Here is a 27,582-nt window from a genome sequence, read left to right as displayed (position 1 = left end):
TATTGCTGTGTAACAAACTACCACAGAATTTAGCAACCTAAAATAGTCATTTGTTTTTTCTTAAGGTTTCGAGTGTCAGGAATCTTGGGTGATTCTTCTGTTTCTCACGACATGAACGGAAATTACTCAGTGGTATTTAGATGCCAGATATGCTGGTCTTGGGGGTGCAAGGTGACTTTCCTCTTATGACTAGTGCCTTGACAAGGATGACTTGGAAGCTGGGCCCAGCTGGGACGGGTGACAGGAGTGCCTTCATGTACACTCTTCCGCATGGCAGGTCTCACAGTAGTTAGTATGTCACATAGCAGCTCAGGGCTCAAGAAAGAATGTTCCAAGGGACCCAAATGGAAACTGCAAGGTGTTTTAAGACCTAAACTTAGAAATTCTATAACATAAAGTTGCCACTTTCTACTGGTCAAGGAATCCACTACAGCTAGCCCAAAGTTAAAAGGAGGGGAATTAAACTCTACCTCTCAATAGAAGTAACAGTAAATGACTATAGCCATCTTTAATATTTAATAACATAGTGAGTCTACCTAGGGTACCTTGAAGTGTAATTGCAGGGTCAAAATGCATGCACATTTTAAATTACATTCCAAGAAGTTTATACCTAACAAATTTTAAAGAAATTTTAGAGTGCGTTTTCAAAATAGACATGTGCACTAACAAGTTAATTGTTCTTGAGTGGTCCTCAAAAACACTTACTATGTTCTATTGTGCTGTTCATTAAGAGTCAGTTGGTGGGGCTTCCCTGGTGGCGCAGTGGTTGAGAATCCGCCTGCCAATGCAGGGGACACGGGTTCGAGCCCTGGTCTGGGAAGATCCCACATGCCACGGAGCAACTGGGCCCGTGAGCCACAATTACTGAGCCTGCACGTCTGGAGCCTGTGCTCCGCAACAAGAGAGGCCGCGATGGTGAGAGGCCCGCGCAACGCGATGAAGAGTGGTCCCCACTTGCCACAACTAGAGAAAGCCCTCACACAGAAACTAAGACCCAACACAGTCATAAATAAATAAATAAATAAATAAAAGAACGTGAATTTCTAAAAAAAAAACTAAGACCTGGCGCAGCTAGAATAAATAAATACATAAGTAAATATTTAAAAAAAAAAAAAAAAAAGAGTCAGTTGGTGATGTGAAACACTCAGCTGAGCAAATGAAATATGACTTCTGATGTAAAGTATCAGAAACTTAAGAAATATCTTCAAGATAAGCAATTAGGGATTCTCCCTTATCCATAAAGCTCATTGAAACTCTAAACACACAGATTTTTTAAATGGTTTGCAGTATTGTTCAAGACTATCTCTTAAAGGCTGATAATTGATTTATTATATTGGGAGGTAAAGCTTCTAATGGTAGGATTTACCATATTATATTTAGACCTATACTGAGACAATAAATCTCTTTGCTCTCTGAATTACCTCTAAATCATCTCCGTGAATTACTTTGTAGATTTCCATTTTTTTTCCCCTTCTCTGAGGCTGGTGGGTAAGAAAAATGTGCAACCTTCCTCCACTTTGGTGGAGATGCCACCCACGTACCTAACTCTCTCCATCTAAAGGAATCATTTGCAAATAACATTGGCTACAAGTAACAGAGAACTCAACTAATAATGACTTAAAACGTAACATTTGTTGTTAACAAGACTGGGGATGTGTAGTCTCAAGACAGGCCAGTAATTCCACAATATTTTTAAGGATTCAGTTTCTTTCTATCTTTCCACTCCATTATTCTGAACTTTTGGCTTATTGTCATCATGATTATTGCCTCATGGGGGAAAAACGGCTGCTTTAGCTCCAGACACAATATTCATATACAAAATTTTTTTTAAATGGAGAATGAGCTCTCCTCTCATGTCATTCCCTTTTATAAGGTAGCAAAAACCTTCTTTAAAGCTCCCCAGTGGGCATCTCGTTGGTTTTACTTGGTCACTCTTACCCCCAGGGGGGCTGGGAAAGAGATTACCTGGCTTTCCAGTCTCTGTTGTGAGTTGTTAAAGGAAAAAGAGATTTCATGGGCATGGCTTTCTGTTAGTGAACAAACACTTCTGCCATACAAGACAAAACAGAAAGCAGGTTGAATCTTGGGATAAGATTGAAAAAGTCCACTCAAGAATGCTTCTAGAATAGAAACAAAAAATCTTTGCAGATTACATATGATCCTAATTTCCAGTACAGACCTAGAAAGTAATGGAACCCAAGACACCCAAACTCACCTTTCTTGGAGACCTAACAAGGGTAGATTTTAGTGAGCTTGCTGCAGATTAGGGAATTTAGAATTCTCTCTCTTCCATTCTCCCCTCCTTCTCCTCTAAATCTGGCCTTAGTATCTGCTTTCTATTTGTAAAATTTATGTTTTTTATTGTTGGAGCAATGGACAAAGGAAGTTGTCAGACAGGGAAACGACAAAGAGTAGAGGAAAAAACAAGAATTTGGGAGACCCTGGGTAAGGAACCAAGGTTTTATTCCTGGACCTGCTGCTAATTATGAAATCTGAGGCTCTTGCTGAACTTTTTTAAGTCTTAGTTTCTGCATCTGTAAATGAGGAAGTGACAAAAGATTGCATTCAGGGTTATAGTCTATTATTTCATTATGACTTTGTCACATAGCAGCCAAAAGCAGAATAAGCTTAAGGAAAGCTGGTTTATTACTAGTTGGAGTCACATCATCAATCGTCATCATCATCTTCATCACCATCTTCGTTGAACATGAGGAACCAGGCAATATGCAAAGTACTATTTGTGGATTACAGCATATAGTTCAATCTTTACAATAACCCAATGCTGTAAATTTTGTTTTCTATCCCCCTCTTTAGAGATGACATAGTTGAGATTAGGAGTGGTTATTTGCCCAGAATTGCTCGAAAATTTACAAGGCCAAGAATTAAACAAAGTTATACTTGACTATAGATACTAAATACTTATCCATTACACAATTGATTAGCTGAGGAAAATCTCAATGAACTATGAGACTGGTGTAATTGTTTTGATTTTCAAATAAAACTTGCTCATTAAAATAGTACCAAAATAAGAATGTACAAGCTTTTGACATTTTGCCAACATGTTCTTACAAGAATGATCTAACTCTAGGATCTGTGTTCACTTTGAATGCTTGTAAGCAGTCCACACAGATTTAGAAGACTCAAGGGCACTCAAGAATGGCATTTACAGTGTTGCCCAAATATTGATGAGTAGTATGACAGACTGATTTTTTTGATAGTTTTCTAGCTCCAATACCTGACAGATAAACTTTAAAACAGAAAAAGAACAGCCTGTGATAAGATAAAGTAATTGAAGGATTTATCCTATTCCTGTCATGCGCTAGGTAGATTAAAAGTAGCCTTGCTTAGAGCAGAATTATAGGCAACAAATCGATAGAGCGGATACAGCAGGAAGCTTGTAATAGCTTTAGGTGAGAAAGAAACAGTTTGCTTTACCAAAGGAAACTCTGCCAGTGTTACTTCTACACAAAATGGGTTGGCAGTCAGCCGGCCTTGTGTTGTTTGGGGCCAGACTCCTGTGAGGGGACGGTGTGGAACTGCTACTTACATGCTCAGAAAGTAGTAAAAGCAAGGCTGGTTCTTTTCTTTTGTTACTATAACTGCACAGCAAAATATTTTTATTTTCTGCACAAGGCTTGGAAGGGTGCTTCAGACAGCTGTGCAGAGACATTTGCACCTGAACAAAAAGAAACCAAATCCCAAAGAGAGAAAGGGTGTTGAAGTGAATAAAAATTCACCCCCGGTTTAATGGCAATTTGGTGAAAATGTCTGTTTTCTGAGACAGGGCCTCTTAAAAAGCTTAGAAACCAGCTGTTCCCAGAAGTAGATACCTGAAGCCTAACAAGCAAAGTGGGAAGTGGAATAATTTGTGAATAAAGGTTTTTCTTCCCTGCTTAAATGTAGAGTGGCAAATATTTGTATTTCCATAAAAAAAAAAAAATACGCATTCACTGAATGGTATTTCGAAACATACCAGATAGAATTGCAAGTTTAAAAGCCTTTTACACCCTTGCACATCAACAGAGCAGTTCTTTTACAGTAAGAACCACACATCTTTAATGAGTTTGAATTTGAGGATGAGAAAACAAGCAGAGAATAAAATTAATATCTCCATTGGCATAACCACAGTGTAGAATCTGCCAGTGCCAGCAGTTCAGAGGTGTGTCTAAACACTGCCTTCACTTGCCAAAGGCTTCCTGGAATTAGGGTGTGAGTTTTTGACTCAAGTAACAATCAGGTGTGCCTTGAACAGTGAGGAGAGGAGATGGAAATGGGGAGAAAAACATCCAAGAAAGGTGAGAACGAGCGCTTTCTCCTGTGATTTCTATCAATTCTTTGTTTTTGCTGATTTGGAATCTTCTTGTTGGAAAAAGAAATAAGAAATGAATCAAAAGAGCTCATTTTCTGTAAATAAGGATAACAGTAATTAATATCTTTAGACACTGAGCTACCTCAGTCTCCACTGCTTGTTGAAGAGATGTGGAACAGAGCAGTGCTTGCGAGAATGGCGGCTGAGATCTTGAGGTAGAGTTAAGTTACTAGAAAGATGAGGCAATGTCAGTGAGCTAAGTTGTAATAACCTTAATAGGTATTTTCCTGAAATAGAAATCCTGCAAACTAGGATTATGTAGATAATTTCTAGTGCTACTTAATTTTTTACAACCTGCATTGACATTTTCTAGTTACTTGTATTTCACAACCATGTTGGAAACTGAGGTGATTGCTTTTGCTTTTTCAAAAACAAAATCCATACATTTTAAAACAACTCTGAGGTCATTAGTTTTTGGGTTTTTTTCAACAATTAAAATACATTATTTCGTGGAAATAACCCTATGTCTCCTTTTTATTGGAATGTCTCAACTGGAGAACCCAAAGTTGTGCTAGTCTTCTATATATATTAGACAATTAATCTCCTAAGGGGCATGATTTGAGGGATGCCAGAAGACTCCTCAAATAAAGATGCTGCCTTCTGTATTGCCTGAGTGTCCACAATTTGGCGATTCCATGACTCACATGATCCCACCTCCAAATGTCCTCTTTTGCATGACAAATACTATTCCTGAGATAGTAAAAGCCCTGGCATAGAACTTACCCAGTGATTTTTCTCTCTACATGATCAGTACAGAAAGAAAAAGCCCTTCTCCCACAGCTGCAACAGGCAAACTCATTTTTGTCTTTCAAAATCCAGTTCAGTTGCATGACTTCAGCATTTCTACCTTAGGGGAATTCAATTGCTCTTTTTTCTTGGTCACCACAGACTTTATACTCACCATTCTCACAGCATGCATCGCCATATTTTATAATTTGTTGTTTATTGGTGTCTGTTATTCCTATTGGATTAAGATTTCCCATAGGCCAGTGAGAAGGACTGGGTCTGATTCTTATTTATCTTTATATTCCCAGAATATAGCACTTTAATATGCAGCAGATGTACAAAACTGTTTCTAAAAAGAATTAGTTTACTATCTTGTCTAGGGTATAAGTTTGTCCTGCATCTTACCATGTGTGAATTCAGTCAGAATGGTTGACTTGTTGATTCCACACACATTTACTGAGCAAAATTCAAGAAAACACATGCCCCAGATATTAGATAACCAAAATATAATAGTGTATCAGAAGGGGAGGGATGCAATTAATCTACCTGTGATCTACCCATTAAGGGATTGCATTATCCATATAGAATTTTAAAACAGTAATAAACCATCTAAATATGTCTGTATTTTATTATTGGCATGTGCTGGTAATTCTAAACGAGTTCAGTGATAACATATACCTTCCCTCTAGGCAACACTATACCCATGACCACTCCTCCTTGGTGCACCACTGCCAAAGTGTATTATCCTCGTTTACATTTATTCTTGTTTTCCAAAGCATGTTCTAATTTTCCAAGTTCATCACCAATATAGAAATCACAGATTAGGCTTTTAGGTATTTTATTGGCTTTTCTATTCCATTGGATATAAAATTTGTTTGGGAAATAATTTGAATCTCTATTTTTGGTCTTAAAGTGGCTCCATTTTCTACTACAAATTGAGTCACTTATACAATTAATTAGAAAATACAAGTTAAATTAGTTCTTATTTGGTCCCACTAAATTCACCATCAGCAAGTCAGGGGTTATGAATGCAACATTTTTTCAATGATATTTTTAATGTAGAATCTATCTTAATTTTTAAAATTTTGCAATAGAACCACGTTTTATTTATATTGACAGGACAAATCTATCAATTGATAGTATTAAGTATAAGAAATGTTTGTCATTAGTAGCTGCCCAGCTGTCCCAACTTGTACAGTCACTACAATCACAGTTGACACCATAGGAGAAAACATGCAAAATATTTTCAAGAACCTACATATACCTGTTGCTGAATTATGTGCTTAAAGAGACAAAAGCAGTGTCTCTTTACCTTCAAGAAATGTACAGATTGACAGTACAGACAGAGAAAATGTATCAAATAACTTCAAGACAAAATTTAAATAAAAGGGAATATGTGTGGCTCATACGTATTGCCAAACTGAAGACACACAGACAATTGGTTGCCAGCTATGTCATGAGAAGTATATGGCATCTTCATTGATGAAAACCTTATGGTTTAGAGACCTCCTCTTTCTTTGCAAGCCCTTCATGTATCTTTCCTTCAAAAAGTAGTTCAAACAGTGTGGCAGGTTAATATTTTGATATATTAGCCAACAGGATTTCTCCCTGTAATTATGTGTACCTCATGACCTTTCCCAGAACTCACACAGCGAGGGTCTTCCAAGTTCATTTCTCAGGGAAAGGATATAATAAGAGAGAACCAGAGCCAATAGAAGAGTCAAATTACTGGCTTTTGAGGAAGCCTGGATTTATAGGTGGGAGTGAGAGGCATGAGTCCAGAAACTTCAGAGAAGTGAGAAATGGCAACTCATTTGGTCCAGCTGGAACAGAAGACTTGTTCTGGAAAAATCAAAGTTGTGCTTTGAATATACTATGCATCAGTGTTTGAAGGCTGATGTAGATAGAGATTCAGATCTTGCAAGAAATGAGAAATAGCATCAGATAAAAAGGCAAGTGTATTTATGTAAACAAATCATCTAGTTCTGAAAAAGTCCAAGGGCAAGTAGAGTGCTTACTCTTGGCCAACTCTCCCTCCCTAAACCTTCTGGAACTATTCTATCATGAACATAACTGTGATCGAATGCTGGAGTGTAGAGGAAAATTCAGGTATATCTGAAATAGAGTCCTACTGACTGCCCTGGTTTGTACCTGGGGGAAGGTCTGAGAACGGGCTTCTGGGAAAATGCCTTACAGCAGTGATGACAAGCTACCTCTGCTGATTAAGGTATCATGGAGAAGAGCAAGTGATGGCTGAGGACAGCTTTACCTGTTTAAACTCTGAACAGGATAACCCTTCAACCAGATGCTTAGGTCTAGAGGTACCATTTACCACCAGTCCATTGGTGAAAGAATCTCACTTAATTATACACTGATTGCTAATCTGCTATTATCTAAGGAACCACAACAGCTTGAAAAGAGCAGCCTTCATGTCAAGAGACACTAGAACAACGTTGTTAACCCAGGGCTTCTGGAATCTGATTGCCAGACTTAGAATCCTAGCTCTTCTCTAGAATCATAGCAGTGTGGTCATAAGGAGGTTTATTAACGTCTCTGTGTCTGCCTGAATGCCCACTAACAACATAATTACATGCAGTTGGTCTAAGACTTGATACAGAACTTGAGAGAGCTCTCGCCTGTATTCCTGTGTGATATCATTTCTTGTGTAAAGAAAAGATACACAAAGTCATTTTAGGCTGTAAAAAGTACACTTTTAGGGCACCAAATAAGGAAATACATTCTTCTAAGGGTCAGATGGAGCCATTTGGACCTGGGAGTGGCAGCTTTGTTCAAAACCCAAGAATTCCCCAAATCTTCTGAAGATTTAATAAAGAGACAGTTTGGGAAGATGGGACATTTTTGTACCAGCACCTATTTTCATTCAGGAAAAGTTGACATGTCATTACCAGCTTTGATTCAGGCAGGATGTCATGTCTCTTGATGATGTAGCAAGCAACGTGCGAAGATGACTGAACAAGATGTTTGGTTCAGTCCCTTCACCTGCAGTAACATGTCTGAAAGCATCACTTCTGACTGAAATAATCACTTAACCTGAAGCATTTAGTGGAAATAGAAATCAAGTGGTTAACTCATGTGTCTGCTGAGACCACCCACAACTTTTTTCTCTGTTTTGTAGACAAAGCAATAGTGACCACCATAGACTATGAATCCTCCAAGAGGTAATATTAGTAAGCAAGTTAACAGAGTTCAATAAAATGACAATAGCTGGAAATAAATGAAATTTTTTTCAAGCCACACTTAGGAAAAAGTATGGAAACTATTTAATTCTTTTCCTATAGCAAAGTTGACTATTATACAGAGTGCCAAACACAAAGTAAATAAAAAATTGGCCAATCTGTGAGCAAAAAAGAAAAATTTAAGTTAATTAGACAGAAAATATAAGAATGGATTTTGTCTTCATATGGCAGTGTCTGAGCAACTGTTAAGTTCATAACAACAGGGACCTTTTTAAAAGCAAAGCTTTAGAGGTATATAAGAGAAATCAAAGAGTGATACTAAAGTCTAAAAACGGGCAAAGCATAATCATATGTGTGGTTGGTTTGAGGAATGAGAAGGAAACTGTATTGTAATTGAAATTATTTATGATTTGCACACTCTGGTTTCTGTGTGATGAGAAATAAACAGCCAAATGAATATTTGGTTTAATGAACTCATTCATCCACTGTGAAACTTGCAATCCTCTAAAAAGTGTGGAAAGTGAAATTGGAAAACATGCAAAACACATTTTTTTAACTTTTCAAAAGATACACATGCAAAGAAAATATAAACTTAGATTTCCTTTGGACTGCAAATGGCTAAGATTTTTTTTTTTTAATATGAAAGACTGTGAGTAAGTGCAAAGCTATTTTTCTTTCCTCCTAAAGCAGATTAACTAGTTGGGTTTTTCTTCGAATAGCTTAAAAGGTTCAAGTTATATCTGGCAGAGTGAATAGGTAATGATATATGCCTCATTCACCAAAGAAACAAATGTTTTGTTTCCCAACTCTAATTCTGTATTTTGTAGTAAGCTAGGGTGATATAATATACACTAGTATTATTGTAAAACAAGAGTTTATTACTCGGCTAAGTAAGTTGATCTTTGGAAAAGTGTACAAGTGCTTTGAAATAAAATAAAAACTACTTAATCCAATCTTCTCTCATACAATTTCTTTCAAGGAGAACAGACACAGCCTGTTAAAATAACAAAGAATGTAGAGTTTCCATTCATGGACAAAGTGTCCTCATTCAAACTCCCACTCTAAGCTACCTTGCCCCTCTTCTCAACTTTCTTTGCGGCAGGGAAATGTGATTCCATGAAACCTCTGGGATTTTGTTTTATGTTAACTGGCAGAGCTTTTCACGTCTCACAGAACTGGTGACACCTAAATGACACACACTTTGGATTGTCCTGTTGTGTGGAAAATGCAGAGAAAGGGAGGAGGAGAAACCTAACACAGGTGGGCGAGGGCAACGTGGCTGTCACAAATGTTCCTGAGATCAGGGCCAAGCTTAGAATCGTTAGGGAGATGGTAAAACAATTGCTTCAGTGAAATGATTTCTTAAGAGGTGTTATGTTACAAACCAAGTCCTGAGAATTCTCCAAAATCTGGCAGGCCTAGACTGAAGCTTTGCAAAGGAAAAAGTTAAATCTTCAGAATCTTTAGCCAGGCTGTGAACAGAAACTAGCAATAATTTAAATGTAATTAGTAGACCACGTCTGGCTTGCAAAGTGACTCCGGAGTTGTGTCCGCGTTTTATACAAGATGGGGACTGGTGCAAAATGCCACCATTTCCAGCAGTATGGGGGACAAGATCAAATATTTTGGAATGAAATTCTATTTGGTCACACATCTATGTTTTTCTAGAATTCAGCTATAGATGATTATTTGGTGGTATTTATCTATTTAGATTCTTTGTAAGAAATCATGAGCGATGCATGTTTTCTAATTTCAGTGATTTACAGCAGTAGATTTCATACTGATTTGATCAAAATACTCCTATGCCTTCTGACTTTCTAGCAATATGTCTTTAATGTATTCATTCCCGAAAGACTTTTTTAAAAGTGTGTTCAAATAAAAAAAATCATAAAAGGTTGAGATGTGATTTCCACAAGATTATGAAATGTAAAACAAATGTCAAAGTAAATTTTTGCAATTGCTTTTGATTACAGCATTTTGAGATTCTAGAGCATTTTAGGAAATTCTTAAACCAGACTTTTTTTTTTTTTTTTTTAGCTAAACATAACCTTCGTTGAACCTAACCACATTTCTTTCCCCTCCTGTCAGTCAGTTCCTTGTACTTCTTTTGAATCACCATTTGTAAGACAGGCCCCTAGGGCAGAAAGCATTTGTTGGGCTAGCTCTCATTATAAAAAGACTTCTCTGAAAACTGGGATCCTCTTCAGCGTTAAGAAAGCAAGGTTTCTTCTAGGAGGTCTGTTTTATCAGCCTCCTTGTTCCTACTGTCAATGTGAGTAGCTCATAACTTCTGAGAAAAAGAATGAAATCAAGTGTGAACCAAGGAGACAAACCAGAGCTTTTACAGTCAATGAGAATATTCCTTTCTTTCTCTGAAGTTCAGTAGTGGCTAGAGTTACTAATGGGACTGATCACTACCAAAACATATCTGTATCATTGGCTGGTTTTTTTTTTTTTTTCCAGTTCTGAACACAATTGTATTATACTGCAACAATAAAATGCCTCCTTTCAGCTAATGAGTTCAAAACTGAATCTAATCTTAGTAGTTATATGAGTAAAGCAGCACGGCTCATTCCTATTTAGGAGAGTGTTTCTGTATAGTATCACAAAAGGAGGGCCAGGTGGGAATAGAATGCACAGCTACTGAATCCCTTTTCAGTATTCCACCTCCTAGAAAGCACTGGCTCCAACCAGTTCCCCCCAATCGGCTGCTGATTTGACATCATGATTACATACATAAAGTCATAACTTTCTGTTTATCAAACAACATAGATTCCATGAGGATTATAATTTTGAACTTAGTCTATTTGTGCCAAATTGCCTGAAAATAATAATTAGAGATAATTTAACATAATGAGTACAGTACTTTCAGATAAATTACCCCTACAGAACATTAATTGTATTCATTATACAGAAAGGGATAAAATTCCAAGGCTGTATCTATTATGGTTTTATTTTTAGAAGTCATCTTCAATTTCTTTCTTTTTAATTCATAAGACAATAATTTAGACAGAATGAAGAGATATTTAACTAGTAAAATGATCGTATTAGGATGTTATTCCTAATTAAAATTCCACTTAAATTCACCAAAAATAACATTCTAGTTACGTTCCTAGGATGTTTCTTCTTGCATTGCTATGAGTTTAAAACCTCCTTAATATCTAAGCAGTAAAAGAGTATTTGTTTGAATTTTTTCCAGTTTTCTAGTTTCATTATCCTAAATGAATGCATATAAGAGTAAATATAGACAGAAAAGCACACTGAATTCTCCGTTGGGAAGTCTAGCTGGAACATTTTTTTTGGACATTAATGAATAGTAAAATTTAAACAGAATAAATGTCCCTAGACATTTATGAAATTAATCTACTCTTTTTGTTTTTGTAATTGTTGAACCTGGAGGATTTACGAAAGTTTAATCAAGGGAGGGATATAATCTTAATGACTGGACTGAAATATAATTTTTATAGAAAAAGCTGTGAATTGTATGTCTTTTTACCTGAAGTCAATCTGTGGTGGCACAACACAAAGAGATAGTATATATTATAAACTTAATATGGTCGGCACTAGGAAAGTTTAGAATATTTGGTGCTGAAGCAGGACTGGCGATTCATATATTTCCTAATGAAAAACCTCAAAAAATTATGAGATTCCCTTTTCTCACATTCCAGGTTCAATATGTAGACTTCTAATTGCTAATTCAATTACTGTTGCTAACTAAAAAGTGATGTCTTCAGAGATTCCCACCACGTCTTCAGCTTTAGAGTTCGATCCGTTCTTCCCAATTGGGTTAATATCTACTGTAACTACCTAAACACTTAGTCATATAAACTAAGACTGAAGTGTTAAAATCAAAATTTTACTATTGGAAACCTAGAGTTTTATCTCTATTAAAATGTCTCCTTGCTTCTAGTCTGAATATACTTATCTGCTTAAGTAATAGGCATCACAAACTAGTACAGCAAAAATAGATGTTGACTTTCAACTCCAAATCTATCTCTCCACATAATAAATGGTCCAACCATCCAGCCAATTGTTCTAACAAACAAACAAAGAAACAAACAAACACCAGAAGCCATCCTTGATTCCTCTCTTTTTCTCACTCTCACCACACAGTTAAGCAGTCCTGAGTGATTCACCTCAAAAATATAACTCATTTCAGTCCCCTCGCCATCTCTATTGGTACCCTAGTTCAAACCACCATCGTCTGTTGCCTGGACCCCTACCATAGCCAACCAATTAGTCACCCAGTTCCCTTCTGGTCCTCCACTCTACCTACTCTATGGGATTGGTTTTTTATAAAATAAATCATGTGGTGTCTTCCCTCTATTCAAAAACTTCCAGTAGCTGCCTGGTACGCTCAATAAAAGCGAAAGGCCTACAGCTCCTTATGTGATCTGCACCAGCTCTATATCAGATTTTCCCACTCTCCCCCTAGCTCACCACACCCAGGACACTTGCCTCCTTGCTCTTCCTCCAGTAACCCAGCCATGTGTGTGCTTCAAGGCTTCCGTCATTGCCATTTCGCCAGTCAAGAAGGTTCTTCCTCCGGGACTTCCCTGGTGGTGCAGTGGCTAAGACTCCACGCTCCCAATGCAGGGGGGCTCGGCTTCGATGCCTGGCCAGGGAACTAGATCCCACATGCATGCCACAACTAAGAGTTCACATGCCGCAACTAAGAGTTCGCATGCCACAACTAAGGAGCCCACATGCAGCAACTAAGACCCGGCACAACCAAGTAAGTAAAAAAATATAAAAAAAAAAAATGTTCTTCTTCCAGCTAGCTGCATCTTCCTTCCTCGGTCTCTTCTGGTTTTTACTCAAATTTTCACCACCTCAGAGATCCCTTTCATGATCACTCCAAGTAATAGAGCAATTTCTCTCTCCCACTGCTGTCTGTTCCTTTACTTGCCTTGTTTTTCCTCAGAACATTGATAATTGCCTGAAAGAGTACATACTTATTTGCTTGTTTTGACCAGTCTCCCACACTAGACTGTAAGGGCTATGAGAGCAGAGACTTAGCCTGTTATGCTCAATCTTCCATCTCCAACAGTTAGAATAGCACCAAGGGTAAAGTGTAGACAATATCAATATCTGTGTAGTAAACAAAAGAATGAATTGCTCAAGTGGACCCAGTGAGTCTGGTCTGGGCATAAGGAATTCATTTCTAATCCGATGACATCTCTTGACCCATAAAGTTTGGGTTTTGGTTTTTGTTTTTTACTTTTCTGTATTGTTCATAATAAAGTGGAACAATAGACCCTTATTTAGGTCTAATGCTTTGGTCAAGCCAGGCTGAGTGATTGTGTGTCCCCCTCCTCTTGACGAGGCTTCAGTCCTCTGTGAACCTCAGGAAGGACACCACCTGCCCCCAGTGCCTCCTAGATCTGGGTTTCCTGGTCAATGTCTCCCAAGTTCTCTTTTGAAACGTAATTCAATAGACATCAAGTAAAATTGATTACTCCCCTTCGTAGCCTTATAACCTCTATAAATAGTCTCCTCATACCACCCAGAACATTTATTGCTCTTGTTTGTTTACTGGTGCATCAATTTCTACTAGACGATAGGTTTCTGGCGATCAGACCTGTACGTTAGTCAACTTTGTGTTCCCCAGATCAAGTACTTCATTCATCCCTCAAATAATCATTATGAACTATGTTCCAGACATGAGTTCCATGTGTTTAAGTGATAGAAAGAAACCCAGTGTAACTAGAGAGGAGACAACAAAGCAGAGGTGGGAGGAGATGGGACAGACCAGGAATCAGTCATATTGGGTGTTGCAGGCAAAGATAAGAAGTTTGCATTTTATTACTCTAAGCATCAGGTGTTTCAAGTAAGGGGAGATATGATCTGATTTTTTTTTTTTTTTTTAAGATCATCTGGCTGCTGTGTGGAGAATACGCTTTAAGAGGAGCATGAAGTTAGGAGGTCTGTAAGGAAGTTCCTAAAAAAATGAAGCCAAGAGATACCAGTAGGTGGGACTAGGGAAGCAGTAGAGGACACAGAGGTAGGATTCACAGGTTTTGGAAGTAATGTACTAGGTATATTAGATGAGGGAAAGAAAGGAATCTAAGATCACTGCTCAGATTTTCAGCTTGAGTTACTAAGTGTATCGTGTTGTTGTTTACTGAGGAGTTGGTGAGGAGAAACAGGCTGGGATGGAATCAAGAGGTCTTTTTGTTTTGTTATATTTTTGCTGCACTTAATTTTAACTGCCTTTTAAACTTCTAAGTGAAGTTGTTAAGTAGGCAGTTGCATATACAAATGTAGAGCTCAATACTGATGAGTGAACAATTAATGAAAGAAAACCTTTTCAAGATTCTCAAACTAGTCTTTGTCAGGACACCAAGATTTTATGATTGCACAAATTAAATCAATGTGGTTTTTATTCAATAAATGGAAAAATGTTAATGCAAGAATTATCTCAAGTGTAAATTTTATCCTAATATATTTTTTTCTCAAGTTCCCACTTATCAATAGTAGAATCTGGGAATATATACATATATATATAAACACACATACATACATATATAATCATATATATAAATATACTTATAGATATAAATGCATACACATATATAATATTTAATGCTTTATAATAATGTTTAACCTTTAGCTCTTTATGGCTTTCTACCAAGATGGCAATGTCTTTCAATTTGAGGACCACTCTTCTGGTGAATTTAGGAGGTGTTCCAAGTACCCAGCTGTGATAATCTCCAAGATTCTGACATTTTACTTTCTATTTATCCTCTTTAGGGACTTTGGAAGCAAGTTGCACCAGAGCCCAAAATATGGAATAATTATCAGCACCATTAACGCCAACTGTGTCCTTTCTAATTATCCTTACAGGGAAATCATGGAGCCTTTGGGCCAATTTTCAGAATGTCTGTAACTGAACTTGCCATTAGAAAGTCATTGCTTCAATCACCAGGATCTTACTAATCACATGCTACCATCAAGATAGAAGAATTATATACAAAATTGGAAATTAAGAAAGGACTTTCATAAAAGAAAAAAAATACTACCCAAAAGAAAAATGAAAGTAACAAAGAGGAGATAGTAGATTTTTTTATTGGTTTATTAACAGTAGTATTAACAGTATTAATTGTTAATTCTTTTTTTTTTTTTTTTTTTGGCTGCGTCTTGTGGCATTCAGGATCTTAGTTCCCTGATCAGGGATCGAACCTGTGCCCCCTGCACTGGGAGCATGGAGTCTTAACCACTGGACTGCCAGGGAAGTCCCAGTACATTGTTAATTCTAAATGAAGCTGTTTCTGACCTCATAATGTTCACACCTGGTGCTGTACAAAATTCATAGCATTTTATGGCTGTGTCTGTCAGTGCTTCAATAATTTTGACTCACGTGTAGTTGATATTATTTTGAATGTAATTTAGGAAACATTTATCTTTTATTCAGCAAAATTTTATTTTCCACATGAGTTTTCTGATGGCCTTAGACTATTTTTAATTTCCTTGTTGGAAATTTCTAAAAACTTTCCCTTAAAAAAAGGCAATTCCAAAATTACTAGACATTGACAGTGATCTCTTTTGCCTCAGTAAAAAAGCATAAATCCAGGTAGTTTGATTTTGATATTGTAGGAAAACAATTTAGAAGCTATATTGACAAAAAAAAGAACAAAATGATGGATTACACATAAAGATCCTTTATGTGTAATCAAACAGTCAAACTGACTTCTAGCTAATATGCCCACATAGGAGAATCCCTGCTTCTTCATTCCCTGAACAGCAAAATTATGTACCTCATTCTCAGATATATTTTAAATTATAAAAACAATTTTACACTTGTTAAAAATTTTCATACATATTAAAAAACAATTCAAACACTAAGGAATTATGAAGATTAGTGGTAATATTACCATCAAATTGTACTCTATCTCATTTCTCTCCCCAAAAGTAATCACCCAATATTTTCATGAGTGTTCTGTCTGATTACTTTTTAAATATATGGTATATACATAGTATAATACATTTATTTGTATATATATTATATATACATGTATACATGTATCACAATATATGTATATATTATATATAATACATATATATTTATAAAAGTATTGTAGATATTGGGCACCTTGCGTGTTTTCAGCTTAGCAAAATATCTTTTCAACGTTTTTTTGCATATTTCACTTTTTGTATTTATCAGACAGCTTAAGTAATGCAATTTATAAACTACTGTTTGCAAATAGTTTGTGATTCCAAACTTTGTTGATGTGCAGTAAACAATACTGCTACCATTTAAATCTGTTTACTTCCTGATCTATGGAAACAGACTTATAAAGAAATATATGTTATTCTCTAACCAAAGACATATGGGCAAACAAACAGATGGACACATACACAAATAGTCAGGCAGCCCTTGCAAAGGATTCAGCAGTTGCCTTGGCTTTGTTGTAAAATATTTCTGGAAAAAATGGGATTATACAAAGGGTCCCAGATGGAGTGGAATTAATCACTTTTTTTGATATCCCATTAGATGTTTGCCAGCACAATCATGTTGTTTTTCTAGATATACACAAGAAAAAGTTATTAATTAATACTTGGTCTAAACATTTACACTTGTCATGATAAACCCAATTCTTAATTCTCTTTGTAAAGGAAGCAACTGCCTTGCTTAAATGTCATGGTCAATAAATGTCTACCCAAAAGAGCAGAATTTCTCTATATCACTCTACAGTGTCAAACACACAGCGTATACTGATTAAGATAATGTACTATCTAAAAGTCATGCACGGGTAGTAATAAGCCACATAAGCTTATTCACCAAGGAAACTCTGTGATTCAATCTTACTCCCAGAGCAGGACACTTTGTAGATAAAAATTTAATCCAGAAATTGTTAACAGGCCATTCCCTACAAACTGTGTAAACATTACTAAGATGAGAAAGCCAGGGAGGATATAGAAGTACCTCTTTTAACTCCAGGCACAAGCAATGCTGAGCAAATCAGGTTAAAAACAAAAGATGAGACATTAGTTTAAAAATCAGGAATAAAGCAAGCATTGTCATTTGAAATGCTTTCTTTATGCAGATTATTTTTATACTTCCTTCATATTTCTTTTTTTTTTAATGTTTATTTATTTATTTATTTTGGTTGCACTGGGTCTTAGTTGTGGCATGCAGACTCAGTTGCAGCATGCATGTGGGACCTAATTCCTTGACCAGGGATTGAACCCAGGGCCCCCTGCATTGGGAGTGTGGAGTCTTACCCACTGGACCACCAGGGAGGTCCCTCCTTCATATTTCTTATTTGAAATGTCAGCTCCTTCATATTTCTTATTTAAAAGTAGGTAGGAAGCCATTTAGGAATGTGTTGGGGGTGAAACAATATAGCATCATTTGGGGATGGATGTCTTCATCTTGAAAACAGCTTCTATTGTCCCATAATGTTGCAGCAATCTTGGTCATGATCTCAACACTAATGTAAGATTTTTCAGGACAAGAACTATGAAAACAACATACATGAGAATGTTTTACGTGTATTTTGGGTGACAAAATCAAATTAGGCCATCCACACCAAATGTGAGGTGACAGAAAACACACCAATTTCAATGATTTCTCAGTTAAGATGATGAAAATTTATTACAAGCTGCTATATGGATTACTGAGAGCATTAAAGATATAAAATCAAGAAACGGAATTCAACTGTCATAGAGGGGTTTATTTAAGATTGATGGCAAAAACTATTAAATTCTGAGTTTCTGAAAAAAACTTGAAATTTCCTTCCTGAGAAATATTTAAGTACATGGTGGATAGATGTTTGTAATAAGTATTTTTACAACATCCTTGCCTGTGAATGCCACTTCCTACTTTATCGTTATGGTATCTTCTGATTTCTCTCCTTGTTGTAAGTCCTCTCAACCTAGCAGCTAGTGCATTTTTTAAAATCTTTTATGTTTATGGCAATCCAAATTTACAGAGTGTTTAACTATCCAGTGACATAGATTACCAGCCATATCTATGTGTTAGAGGGTAGAAATGCTGAAAGTTCAGACACTTTCACAAGAACCAGAGTTCTTGCTGGTTTTGCTCAATGGATTAGAGGGGGGAAAAGGAACTGTTTTCTAGAGCATGTTCAAAGTTAAAAGGCTGAGTTAATATCGTGTGAGTTTTCCTAGCATTAGAAACCACAGATTTTATTTCCTAAAAATTCTGGCAATTAGTTATCTAGCTGATTAACTATCTAGCCATTCTATCTATCTAACCATTAACTAGCATTCTCAGAATTTCCTTAAGAACTGCCCATCAATATACTGCCTTAACCCAAGATCAGAAAGGATAACATTACAAGATGATATGGCTGTAGGCCAATTTATATTCTTTTTGTCTTCTTAAAACTACAGATGCACACCTGTTTAAGGAACTAAGAAGGAAGTTAAAACACTAGTCTACAGATGCGTAGAGTATCTTTGGAAGAACGTCTTGTAAACATTGACTAGTATCATCGCACATCCTTCCCAGTCACACTGCATTTTCACAAGTTATGCACATCTGCAGGCTGTTAATCATGAGTTTGGTTGTACTCTGGGAGGCTTCCAGCCTCAGTCGGAATCAATGCTCTTTCATAAGTTTATTGTATTTATCGTGAGGTTTAAAGGCAAGGGACTTCTTGCTCTTATTATGCTCCCAGTAGCAAATAGTATAAACACTGGATGTTTAATAAATCCATACTGAATTGAAATGACTTCAGTTGAATTTAAGAATGTATGCAATAAACTTATTTATCATAAACATGAGCGTTATTAGTTCTCAATATTTTAGCACACGTTTTCCTCAATGTTTCTCAGATGTCTAATGTATCTATTTGTCTTAAGTTGGGTTCCCTGGGAGGAGAGTCACATACAGGAAGTTTATGAAGAAGGCTTTCAAGAGCAACGGCAGAGAGAGAGTGAAGTTAGACTGGAGGGAAGGAGTAGTTGATCTGCAATGTAGTCACAGCAAAGACCTCATTGGACACCGCTGATGGTTCCAGAGCAGATCCCCACACTTGTCCCACTTTAAGGCAAGAGACTTGGATTTTATACCTGTTCATTGCCTGGTCTTGGATGCAATCTGCCTCCAGAAGAGGGGCCATGACCTTGGGTGAGTGAGCATTCTTCAGCCAAGGGCAATTCTGGGAGAGTCACTCAGCTAAATGCTGTCAGCCACCAACATTACCAGGAGCTGGAGGAATGAGAACTTCGGTCCATAATGGGGATTGGGGTGGTATACGCCATCATCTGCTACACTGTTTTTATTTTAATCCTTTGCAACCTGATTTCTTTACTCATTACTTTACTAAAATGTATATCTATACATATTTTCAAACCTCATTGACGATTTTCTTTTTCAACGGGCAACATTTCTAAATCTATAAAAGTGAGCAACTAGATGTTGAAAAACTCTCCACCCTTGCTTTCCATACTAAATTGATTTTCTTCCTGCCCCAATTGCTACCTTATTCTCTTTTCTCTTTACACTCTCTCTGTCAGAACATTCATCCTCTTGCAGTCTCAATTCTTAGAGTACTTGTAGAGTACATCAAATCAATGTCTCCAACTTGTCCACATTTCCAGATGATTCTTGTATCTCCAAACATACTTTGGATATTTTTACTTGAATGTTTCTCTCCATTACTCCAAAGGAAACACTGACAGTTTAAAAATTGCAAACCAATGTTATTTTATTAGAAGTAAAAACTAATGTTCTTTTCTTACTATTACTATTATTATTACTTGATGTTATAATGTCAGCTCATACTTTTGTCTTTTCCTCATAAATGAGTTCTTTCTCTTAATATCTTTATTTACTCCAATCCTCTATCTCCTGTATAACTAATCTCACACCCAAATTTATTTTGACTTCTTTCGCTCTTATCCAGTAACCAACCCTTGGATATTAATTCTTTGTTTGTAATTAATCTCTTTTTTGTTGTGTTCCATTTCCTTTTGTCCACAAGATATTGTAAATTACTGTAATGCACTCCAAAGTGGTCTTCTTTTCTTAAAACTTTGCAGCTTATGAGAATTCTGTGTATTCAAACCATAATTTGGGAAGTTAATCTTCCTACAACACATCTTCAGCATAATCTTTACTGTCAGAAAGCTTCCATCCTCTTCCAAAGCCAAGCAAACACAATTCTAAGTCTTCAGCTTAATGCTCAGGGCTTTCAAAAAGCATTTTAAAATTTGTTTTATGAATCAGTATTGAGCAATGGCTACAGGATGGGAGCACTTCTGGGCACTGGAGTACAGCAGCGAGCAATGTGAATTACATCTAACAAGAAGATGAGCCAAACCAAATAAATTAATAAATGTATACAGTATGCAAATGATACATTTGTAGTGAGAAGTGCTAAGGAAGAAAAATAAAGCAGGGAAAGGGATATTAAGTGTCAAGATGAAGGGATGTGATTTTATACAGTGTAGGATTGGCTGAAATGGTAACTACTGAGTAAAGTCTTGAAAGAGAGTATGTGTCATATGAATATGTGGAGGGGACAGCAATTGTAAAATTGATGAAGGACCTTGTCTTCATGTTAACAAAAACAAGAACAATGTGATAGGAGTAAAGTGAGTGAGGGGGGAAAGTACTAAGATTTGAGGTCAGAGAGGTGCCCGATCAGTAGAACACTGTGGGTCATTGAAAAGAATTTAGATTTTACTCTAGTTGAGAAGGAAGTCATTGAAAGGTTTTAAGCAGAGTTGTGACATGATGTGACTTTCATTTTAAAAGCTGCCTTGCTGAGAATGCACTGAAAGGTGGAAGCATGAGTTAGGAGGCTATCAGAACCCAGGAAAGGAATCAGGGTGGCTGGGATCAGGGTGGCAGTTGTAAAGGAGATGAGAAGTGGTTGCATTCTGAGTACACTTTAAAGGTAGATCCAACAGGATTTACTGATGGATTTCAATCCATCAGTGTGGCAATGAGGGGAAGTGGAAATCAAGAATGAATCTAATCCCCTGTGCAACTATAATAATAGAGCTATAATTTAATGAAATGTAGAATCCTACAAGGGAAAAAGATGGTGGTGACGGGAGGTAAAATAGGTAGTGGAAACATTTTGGAACATATTCAATTTTGTATGCTTTATTAAATATACAGGAAGTGATATCAAGTAGGCAGTTTATAACTAAATGTGAAATTCAGGGAAGTAGAGAGTGGAGATATGTTTGGGAAATATCAGCTTATATATAGCATGGAAAGCTATGTGGTTGACATTATACTACCTCTGAAATATGTATAGGAAATCAGTTTAAAAAATTAAGAAAGAGCATCCAAAAAAGAAGAATAAAAACCATACATGCAGAGTCAGGGAAGCCAAGTGATGAATTTGTTTCAAGGAGGAGGTAGTGATCAGGCTGATGAGAGGTCAGGTAGAATGATAACTATAAATTGATCATTTAATTTATACTGTGGAAGTCACTAGAGGCCATTAATGACAAACCTAATTTTTTCTTCCAAATGACTATTTTGTAAGCATTTACGAATAGTTGTTTTTCAGTCAAATTTGCCTACTCAATGTCTTATGAAAATGACATATTTGCTTATAATTTTTTCTGTACTCTTAGATATACATTCTCCAATTAAAATAGTTGCTTCTTTGCCTATTCAAAAGCTATCCATCTTTAATATTCTAATTTTATCATCCATTAAACATTCTCTCCAGTATACTTTCTATTCAATATCTAGGGCTTGCTACCACTATCAGAATCACATATTTATCAATTATCATAGAAAATATTGCTTGATGGAGTATAGACTTACAAAGAATTTAATTAGCAAACTTCAAGGATATAAATATAAATGTAGGATTCCTACATGCTTCTGATCTTGGAGTCTTTTTTTTTTTTTTTTGCTAAGTTTGCATTTAAATCAGAAAACCCATTCCATTTTAGAATTTGTAAATTTAAAGGAGTTGAAGTTCTCATTTTTATAAGTCAAGCCTTGCCTCCTTTGAACTTAATCAACCATTACTAGTGTGTCTTTTTGTGACAACAAAAAAAAATCCTCCTCTTTATTTTGTTGGTCCTGTAAATGTTTAAAAATAGATGGCTATCATGTTCCTCCAACCAATCCTCAGCCCCATCATTCTTTCCTTTTGCAGACTAAACATTCCAGTTTTTTCTAAACATTCCTTATGTGACACCATGTCTAGTCCTTTTACTATCTTGGTTGCCCTATGTATTAGGTCCAATTTGTCAATGTCTCTCTTCTAGGATGGCAAACAAAACTGAATCCAGCACTCCAGGGTGCTTCACATCCATGTACACTGCAGTGGGAATCTTCACCTCAGTATTCCAATCGCTAAATTGGTTAAGGTAATCTAAGATATCTTACCATTGGCTTGCTAATATCTTATTGTTGGATATTTCCACTGACTTATAGTCAACTAGCATAATGACTACATTCCAATACAAATAAAAGTGAATTTTTAATCATAATTGGATAAAGTTACACTCATACCCATTATTAAGTTTCCCTTTATTCCATCTTTACTCCATGGTACTTAATAACAGTTGTTAGCTATTTATAAATTCACCAGGTCAAAAACATTAAAAATGTTGTAAACTGAAAAAAGTTGAATGACATATTAAATTAATCATTCTTAAAGTCATAAAACATAAGGTCAATATAAAAATAATTTCTTAAAAAGGACATTAAAAATATGTAGATGAAAAGATGTAATACTCATAGTTTAGGTTCAAAGCCAAAAAATTTTATGTGATAAAGAGAGAAAAGGAGGACATTAAAATATGCAAAATTCTTATCTTCCAATGAATGGAGAGCTCCATATTAGTATCTATAAATGTCTTTAAAATAAGCCTGATGTTTTTAACTACAAACTAATAATAATAATCAAACTACTCTAGAAATTTACCAAGAATCATTAAATTGTACACTTACAATGAGTAAATTATAGCACAATAAATCTACCAAAAAAAAACATTGCTGACAAAGGACTTGTATGCAAAATATATAAAGAACTCTCAAATTTTATAATAAGAAAACATTCTAACTAAAAAAATGAGCAAAAGATTTGAACATACCCTTTGCCAAAGAAGATATACCAATGACAGATAAGCACATATACACATCAAATGATGCAGAGCCATTAGTCATCACAAAAATGAAATTCAAAAAACAATAAGATATCACAACACACCTATTAGAATGGATAAAATAAATAAAAACTGAAAACCAAGTGCTGGGAAAAAGTGCAGAGCAACTGGAACACACGTACAATGATGATGAGAATGCAATATAGTATAAACACTTTGAAAAACAATTTTGTGGAACTTATGTCCACACAAAAACCTATACATGAAGACAAATATAGTTTTACCATTCATGCAATCCAACAATTTTGCTCTTAGGTATTTACCTAACTGATTTGAAACTTATGTCCATACAAAAATCTGCACACACATGTTTACAGCAGCTTTATTCAAAAACTGAAAGCAATGAAAATGTCCTTCAGCAGGCGAATCTATAAACAAACCTTGGTACATCCATACAATGGAACGATATTCAGTGATGAAAAGCTATGTACTCACAAACCAGGCAAAACATGGATGAATTTTAAATTGATGTTGCTAAGTAAAAACAGTCAGTCCAAAAATGCTACTTATTCTATTATTCCATTTATACAATATTCTGAGAAAAAGCAAAACTACAGAGATCGTAAACAGATAAGTGTTTGACCTGGATTTGAGGAATAGGAAGGTCTGAATAGATGAAGCACAGATGATTTTGTAAGGTGGTGAAATTATTCTCTATGTTACTGTAATGATGTATACACGACACTATGCATTTTTCAGTGCCCATAGAAGTACAGCACAAATTATCAACCTTAGGGTACGCAAAATTTTAAAAAAAATCAAGTAATGTAGGAGGTCAGAGGATTTCAATATGGACTGCAAAATGGAACAAAATAATCTAACAATATTACATATATATAATATAACCTCACTGGAAGGTGTGGGGAAAAGTTGTTGATCTCAGTAACTTTGGAGATGAGTGGAGATTATAAGACTAAAAGCAAAAGGAACTGTACATAAAAACTGTATCCCACTTGATAAAGTTGTTTCCCACAAGCATACAAATTAACAGTTCTGTAACCACTATACCCATATGGAACTTACCAGTTAAGTAAATGGATGGAGAATGGTGGGAGCCAGATTTCTCACTATTGGAATGGGAAGGTATAGATAAACCAGGGCAAGAAGCTAGAATGATCCATGTGATAATGTAGGATGATAGTAGAAGACATCATAATCAACTATATTTAGCATAATACAGAGACAGTTACATAGAGAAGTATTTATAGACAGTCTGTAAATACAGGGATCAGTATGCATACATAGATCTCCTTGCTCTGTCAGCTGAGAGGACCTATGAGCAAGTAGTTCAACCAGCACCCACATTTTGGTTTCAAATACCATTCTCCAATTAAAGGAACTAGGCTTCCTTGGAGAAACACCTGAATCTAAAACGGGGCAAGGAATATGCAAAATGAACCAGGAACATTTTGTAGTGCCAGAAAGCAAGGAAGTACTGAGGAAAAAAATGTACAAATCCAAAAATGGGAGTATGTCAAAGAGACACAGGAACCAACTGAAAGAACTCCTAATGGCTAAAGCCAGAACAATATGAATGACAAGACAATGTAGTACTGGATTACAACCTAGAGTGTAAAATAAATTTTCATGAGATCTTATTAATATAAATAAATAAATGAATGGGGGAGAATGGACAAATCTGGGCAGAAAAAAAATCTCTAAATAATTTATGTAGATACTTACCTATCAAAGAGGCTAAGCATAACTCCCCCACTCCTTAAATGTGGGTTGTGTACAGTGACTTCCAACCAAAGAGTACAGCATGGGAAGTGGAAAAAAAGAGAAATTTTATAGTGAAGAAACTCAACAAACACTACCCCAGCCAGGTGATCAACTATGATGTCATGCTAATAATCTGTACTCTTGATAGGATACGATGAAAAATGACACTTTATCTCTGTGGTCTTCCTCCCCAAAACCCAACAACTCCTGTCTAATCATGAGAAAAACATCAGACAACCAGAATTGCAAGAGATTCTGTAAAATATCTTACCAGTACTTAACAAAACTGTCTAGGTTATCAAAAACAAGGAGTCTGAAAAACTGTCATAGTGTAGAAGAGCCTAAGGTGACATGACAAGTAAAACTAATATGATATTCTGGATGACACCATGGGTCAGAAAAGGACTTTACGTAAAAAGCAAGCACAGGGTAGGATAGTGGGAGAAGGGTGCTAGTGAGTTAATGATTATCCTTAGAGCTTCTGAGCTTATGGTTGTTACTAGTGTCTCTGGAATCGCTTTGCCATTGTGGGGAGTGAAGGATGATCATTAGAAATTGCAAGTCATTCCTTGCCAGAAGCTTTTTAATAGCCAAGTTTCAGAAAATCAAACCCTATTCTTCAATGTAGTCTGTATATACCACTTATACCTCAATTAGAAGGAAAGAAGACAAATGAAAAGTTGTCCATTGTTCTTCTCAACCCATTGTCCAAGCGTGATTAGAAGTCAAAATGCATCTTCAGGTTATACTCAATTCCTTCCACATTCTCAAGACTTCACAAGTGTCCTACAGTTAGAGTAACCATGGTTTCAGAAGAGAAAATTTGAATATTTTATGAGTTGACTGAAATGTAATGGAGAATAAGATTTTCTTTTTCTATCTATGTGAATATCTGTCTTAATCAAAGTTCAAGTAATTTTGGTTGAGTGAAAAAAACCATTTCCATTTGACAACTGTAGAAAATTTTAGTTATTTTAAAAGTTCTAGATGACTTAACATACTCTTATATAGTGCAATACTTGAAAAGCATTAACCAGAAGGAACAAGTTCTGAAAAGGTCATCAGTTTTGTCCTAATCACGATTGAAACTTCTGGATTCCAGAATCATCTCCACAGCAAAATAGTGGAAGCTCCTGATTCACTCTGTGGTCCATTCCCAAGACCTCATGACTCAGAAAATACACCAGTCTATTTTGTTTATAATATTGTGTTCACCCACGTTAATCAATACTTCATTTATAGGACTCTTCCAAGCCAAAACTAATCTTGCACATGTTTTTCAAATCAAAAAGTGTATATCTTTGTCTGGGACATTTTAATTTGGCTTTCACTGCGAGTAACAGAAGTGGTATTCCAATAATGGCATGTAGTCCTAGACTGGGAACAACTGCCAGGGGCAAGCAGAGACCTGAATAGTGCAGATGGAGAAAAAATGGCTTTTCTCCAACTAGCAAATTTCCTTTAAACATATTCTCTCAGAGCATATTAAAAAGAACTAGAATGTCTGGTTAGTGTTTAAGTCACCTTATAAGATCTCACATGTAGTCTTCAGATTGTGTACCTTAGTAGCCATATAAAAAATCCACTGGAGACTTTGATCTTCCTTAGATTCATTTTTCTGCCCATCACTCAGAAGAACTCACTTGATTTCATTTACCAGGCCACTCTGGGACCTCTCCACTTCTAGATGGCTCATAGCAGGTGAAGCCGTTTCAATTTAAAAACCAAGAAGCAGCAATGTATATGACAAGAATCTCCTGTTCAAAACCTTGGAAAACATAATACCTCATACCATGATTGTTCATTGTCAGACAGATACCTGAAACCTTTTCAAATTTCATTCCTCTACGGTAATTTTAGTTAAATTTAGAAAGCACGCTGTGAAACTTGGCCATTTTGTAGATATGTCATGAAATACTATAATCAGTCAAGGTGTATTTTGGTAGAGACGTGAATTGTTGTCACCATAATAAAATAGGTATTCCTTTAAATATTTGTAAATTTATCTATTTCAGTGTAATAACATTTTGCTCATCTTCCCAAAGCAAGGAAAAAAATCTCATTTTTTCCAAATTAATTAATAACTTTTTTCATGATCTTCAAGTGAAATGAGGTACAGAATCTTCATACAAGTTATTATGAACTTTAAAGATCTGATCTCATTGGGGTTTTATCCAAACTTACAAATCTTCAAAAGTTCATACATCACCACTTTAACTTGAATTGGGACTTCCAGCCAGGAGCAACAGAGAATAAGAGCCAAGTGAATTATAATACCTAATAGTTATTGCACTGGGAAGAATTGGTTGAAAAGCTGGGCCTAGAGCCAGGCAGCTTTTAGGTACTAACACTATACACACAAATCATGGTCCATGTTTCCAGCATAGGTTGTGGGAGTATCCAGTAGAGCTTACAGATAACTTCCCTGAAAAACTAAATCATGGTTGGCTT

The 27,582-nt window shown here is 35.9% G+C and overlaps 2 long non-coding RNA genes across 2 annotated transcripts in view; one reads left to right on the top strand and one right to left on the bottom strand.

The window, feature by feature from the left end:
* LOC309624471 overlaps nucleotides 1-27,582 on the bottom strand; it is a 614,280-nt gene that overhangs the window by 174,001 nt on the left and 412,697 nt on the right. The gene's annotated exons all lie outside the window — the stretch shown is intronic.
* Nucleotides 1,125-26,339, top strand: LOC309624463. The gene is made up of 2 exons (XR_014241947.1): nucleotides 1,125-4,295; nucleotides 19,123-26,339. It is a non-coding gene; the product is annotated as an uncharacterized lncRNA (long non-coding RNA).

The sequence above is a fragment of the Balaenoptera borealis genome (genome assembly GCF_965194805.1).
Source record: "Balaenoptera borealis genome assembly, chromosome: 2".
NCBI classification, from domain to species: Eukaryota; Metazoa; Chordata; class Mammalia; order Artiodactyla; family Balaenopteridae; genus Balaenoptera; species Balaenoptera borealis.
This window is presented reverse-complemented; position numbering and strand designations above follow the sequence as displayed.